The 5,199-nt window shown below is 42.8% G+C and overlaps 1 protein-coding gene across 1 annotated transcript in view; it reads left to right on the forward strand.

Annotated features, from left to right (window-relative positions):
* Nucleotides 1-5,014: 5,014 nt before the first annotated feature.
* Nucleotides 5,015-5,199, forward strand: part of b4galt5 (UDP-Gal:betaGlcNAc beta 1,4- galactosyltransferase, polypeptide 5) — a 62,419-nt gene continuing 62,234 nt past the window's right edge. Inside the window, exon 1 of the mRNA XM_054772296.1 lies at nt 5,015-5,199. This exon is cut by the window's right edge and continues 433 nt beyond it. The gene's annotated coding sequence lies outside the window, so the exon portion shown is untranslated.

The following is a 5,199-nucleotide window of genomic DNA, read 5'->3' on the forward strand; positions in this document are numbered from 1 at the left end:
CATAAACTCCATGCAGACAACAACAGCCACAGCTAAAGCAAAAATTCCAGCTCCAAGGCCAAACTCCCAGTCCACCTGTCAGTGTGCCAATAAACAGCGTCAGGGTCAAGAATAACAGAATGAAGGACCATATGGCTGTCCTAACTGTGTTTCCCATGGCCGTACCAACTGCAACCACTGTTTTGCCTGCAGAGATGAAGGTCATCGAGCAATTGGATGCTTGAAGAGAGCAAAGTTGTCGGGAAACGTGTCCTGTGACCAACACAAGTCCCCAGTCCCACATACACACCAAAAAATCAACCAAGCCAGCTAATCATCTCCCCGCCCCGTCTCACTCATCAGCTAGTGACATGTCACCATGACAGCGGGTTGCTCAGCTAATTTTTGAAGAAATGCTTATTAAAATGTAATCTAAATGGATTCACTGTAAATGTCCTACTTGACACCGGGGCTCAAGTCAGTATGATCAAGCTGCCATGGAAGCAAAAATACCTACCTCAACAAGAACTGCGTCCTCTCAGTGAACTCTTAGGAAGCAGAGGATTGGATCTCACTGCAGCTAATGGAGGACCGATACCATATAATGGATGGGTGGACCTCACCTTCAACCTATCTGGCAATGAAGACCCCAACCTCGCCATCAGAGTGCCTTTCCTGGTCAGCTGCGTTGGCCTGGTCAGACCTGTATTGGGTTTCAATGTAATTCAGGAGCTCATTATAGGACAAGAGAAGGAGACTGAAATAATTGTTGCTATTGCCAAGTTACTGAAAGAAGCCATGCAGATTGAAACAGAGAAATCTGAGATCATGGTGACCTTAATACAGACCCAAGAATGCTCACAGGGCAGTTCGGTGGTGAGAGTTGGCCGTCAAGATGTCATCATCCACCCAGGCTGTGTCGTCCACATTAAGTGCAAGGTGCCTGCTGATTTCACGTCGTCCTCCGTGGCCCTGTTCAAGGTCAGTCATCCAAACCTGTCGATGTGAGCCATCTAAGTGACAAGCAACAAGCAATAGTGAAACAGATGCTTTATGAGGAGTCCAGTGTGTTTGCTCGAGATGAAAATGACATGGGATGTATTCCAAACCTGCAAATGACCATAACCCTGAAAGATGATATTCCGGTACAACGAACATATACAGCCATTTCCAAGCCACTATACAAAGAAGTCAAGGAGTACATCCAAGACATACTAGCCAAGAAGCGGATCGTAAAATCCAAATCCCCATATTCTGCCCCTATTGTATGTATGCGCAAGAAAGATGGAAGTTTGCGCTTGTGCATTGACTACAGGCTCCTAAACCAGAAAACAATCCCAGATAGGCACCCACTCCCACGAATTCAAGACCTCATTGACACATTGGGAGGGTATAGCTGGTTTTCAATTTTAGATCAGAGAAAAGCCTATCACCAGGGCTTTATTGCCGAGGGGTCGCCATTCATCACACCATGGGGCTTGTACGAGTGGGTGCGCATTCCTATTTCCTGTTTCTAATGTCCCTGCCGCCTTTGAAAGAAGTATGGAGGAAGTGCTTGACTCTTTGCGAGACGAATGTTGCCTTCCATATTTAGATGATGTCTTGTGCTACAGTAAAACATTTGAAGAACATGTCGAGTCATTGAGACGTGTGCTGGGAGGTCTCCAAGGCCATGGTGTAAAGCTCAGGCCTAACAAATGTGAGCTCTTCAGAAAAGAGGTTCAATATGTTGGAATATTGGTCTCTGCTGATGGAGTCCGAATAGACCCAAAAGACATGGAAGCCATCCAGGCTTTGAGGGGTAAAGTCCCACACACAGTTGGAGAAGTCCGTAGGCTGTTTCCTCAGCTACTAAAGAACATATATTCAAGACTTTTCTGGAATTGCTAAACCAATGTATGAGCTCTTGCAGTCCAAGGACTCAGTCACTTCCGTGCCTCAGCCCAGACCAAAAAGAGGAAAAGGAGCACAGCTGTCATCCAGAACCTCAATTCAGTGGACAGAAGAACACCAAAGAGCCTTAGACCAGCTCCTCAACACCTTGTCCAATCCACCAGTGTTTGCGTACCCTGATCTCCCTTATGTGCTCCACACGGACACGTCACGGTGCAGTCTTATACCAGCGCCAAGGAGGAAAGCTCAGGATCATCGCATATGGATCCAGGATGTTGACACCTGCTGAGTGAAACTACCGGCTCCATTCAGGCAAGCTGGAATTCTTGACTCCGAAATGGTCCATCTGTGAAAAATTCAAAGACTATTTGTTCTACGCCCCCCATTTTGTTGTGTATACCAACAACAACCCATTGACCTATGTAATGAGTACTGCGAAGCTCAACGCTGTTGGCCACCGATGGGTTGGTGAGCTAGCTCAGTGGTCCCCAACCTTTATTGACCCACGGACCAGGAGGGGAGGGGCTAGTACATTATAGCGACCTATTTTATCTTATTTATTATGTATTGTGTAAAACTAAGACATGAATAACATCAAATTAAAAGCACAAAATGAATGCCGACCCACCATCCGCCAGTTCAAGTTCCAGCCAAGTTTTTCCAGAGAGATTTTTACATCGCTGTTTGACATGTGTGGTAAAAGTCAGTGCGCTAGCATGAATTAATTTGAGACAAATGTGCACATTAGCACTCAATAAGTCATCAAAACTTACCTTTATGCATTCCGACATAGTATCTGCATTTGAGACCAAATATGAGGTGAAAGAAAAATGGTAAAAGTACAGTAGTAGTCTATCTGTGCGGCATGAGATAAAGTTAGCACACGCACAATGGACATGCGTCAAGTGAGATGGACGTAACAGAGAGAATGCAGCCACTTTTCAAAATATAACATCATGGAAATTATTTTTTCTTTCTGTGTGGCCCGGTACGAAATGACCGTACCGGGCCGTGGCCCGGGGATTGAGGACCACTGATTTATGGGACCTTCCTTGCAGCGATTCTCTCTTGCTAAAGAACTGACGTGACTTCCTCATTCCGCTGAGGAGATTTAATGGAGAAGACACCTTGTTTTAATATGTGGGTGTCCATTTAAAGTGTCACGAACGACATGCACACATTATTAATAGGCTTTGGGACAACTAAGGTGTATTTTTGTGACATTTGGGAAAGATTTAAACAGTTTTGTAGCCATGTTTGAACAGTCCAGTATTTGCTTTTTTTCTGTCTGTTCTTTGTGTAAAATGGCGGATCCCGCTCGTTGGTGTCGCTTCTGAACAGAAATTATCCTTTTGACTCCAGAACACACATATATATTGGTATATAAGATAACTTTGATGTGATATTGATGATCATATGTTTTGTGACTTGTATACATTAAGGTGATGTTAAGCACTTTGGAAAAAGGCATTTGTTTCTAAGCCTGCCATTTCATGCACATAGACATTCATTCAGTACTCAATAAATTAGTTGCAAGATGGTAGCCTGTTTAATTCATAGTTGAATAGACACTATGAAAGAAAATGTCTTTATTAATGCAATTGATTAATGCAATTGTTTATTAATAGAATGTAAATAAATTCCTCTGAGGAGGCTTAGTGGAGAAGACACCGCTTGCATGTCTCACTTCTTTAACCCTGTTTTAACAGGCCATTACACCCTTCACAATCGGCTGAACAATAATCTGTTCATGGGATCTCATACTGAGACCTGTAACATCTGCAGCAGGACAATGATCCAAAACACACCAGCAAGTCTATCTCTGAATGGCTGAAGAAAAACAAAATGAAAACTTTGGAGTGGCTTAGTCAAAGTCCTGACCTGAATCATATTGAGATGCTGTGGCTTGAGCTTAAAAAGGTGGGTCATGCTCAAAAACCATGTTTAAAATGTTTAAAATGTTTAAAAACCCTCCAATGTGGCTGAATTACAACAATTCTGCAAAGATGAGTGGGCCAAAGTTCTTCCGCAGCGCTGTAAGAGACTCACTGCAAGTTATAACAAACACTTGATTGCAGCTGCTAAGGGTGGCCCAATCAGTTATTAGGTTTTGGAGGCAATCACTTTTTAAAAGGGGGCCATGTAGTTTTGGATTTTTTTTTCTCCCTTAATAATAAAAAGTTTCATTTAAAAACTGCATTTTGTGTTCAGCTGTGTTTACACTGACTAATATTTCAATTTATTTTATGATCTGAAACATTTAAATGTGACAAACATGCAAAAAAATAAGAAATCAGGAAGGGAGCACATACTTTTTCACACCACTGGATGTCCTTATTCCATCTTTCCGTGTACCCGTGTACGCAGGAGTGTGGCAATCATGTCAGATTTTGTGGCTTCTTCTTTAGCGAGAGCAAATGCTCTTATTGAAATATTAGTAAATATATAAAGAAAAATCTTACCATACCCTTTAAAAATTATACTTTACTTCTTGACACAGTCAGGTCGGGGTTAACAGAATTTTGCCATTTTAGACTGTGCCATGTGACGCAGACATGATAGACGCCGCATCAAGCGCTGAGCCGTACGTCAACGCCGCCGCCATATTGGATGTGTCCAAGGCAGCGCTGTACATGAATACAAGTAAATGCATTCCCACATACTTGGGAAACAACTGGGCTCCAAAAACAAAACAGACTACAAACTCATTTTCGGTGGGTACATTGCCTGTACTCACCACCAACTATTGCATTTGCTATTATCAATTTCTTACCACGATAAAGTTGGTCGTACATTGAACAAAGGTATTGGACATGCAGAATTGGGAATTGTGTCATGGTGATGAGCTCCACTGTAATTTGTGTGGATGTTCAAGATAAATTAAACCATTACCATTACCAAAAGGTGCCTAACAGTTTCCCAGTTTGTATATTGTGACTGTTTGTATATTAATGCGTGTGTGAATGTATACTGTAAAGGAGAGGAATTCAATTATAAAAAAAAATATCTAACCTCCAGGGAGCAGAAGTCAGGGTTTTGAGCAAGGTTTTAATGATATGTTAAAACAATAGATCTCATAAATGTGTGTACTGTATCAGAGTTGTTGTATATAGCCTTGGTGAACCGGGTGCTAAGGCACGTTGCAGTGTTGCTCTGTGAGTCGGCGTCTACGCCCACTTTGGTGTGCTGCTGCTCATTTTTCTGCGGGAAAGGTTCATCGCAGGCAGGAAGGGAAGCAAGCAAGCAGGCAGCCAGAGAAGGGAGGAAGAGCACAGGAGCGGCCGAGTATCATTAGCGACATACAGCGTGTCAGACAAATGATGGTGC

The sequence above is a fragment of the Dunckerocampus dactyliophorus genome, chromosome 1 (genome assembly GCF_027744805.1).
Source record: "Dunckerocampus dactyliophorus isolate RoL2022-P2 chromosome 1, RoL_Ddac_1.1, whole genome shotgun sequence".
In the NCBI taxonomy this organism is placed as follows: Eukaryota; Metazoa; Chordata; class Actinopteri; order Syngnathiformes; family Syngnathidae; genus Dunckerocampus; species Dunckerocampus dactyliophorus.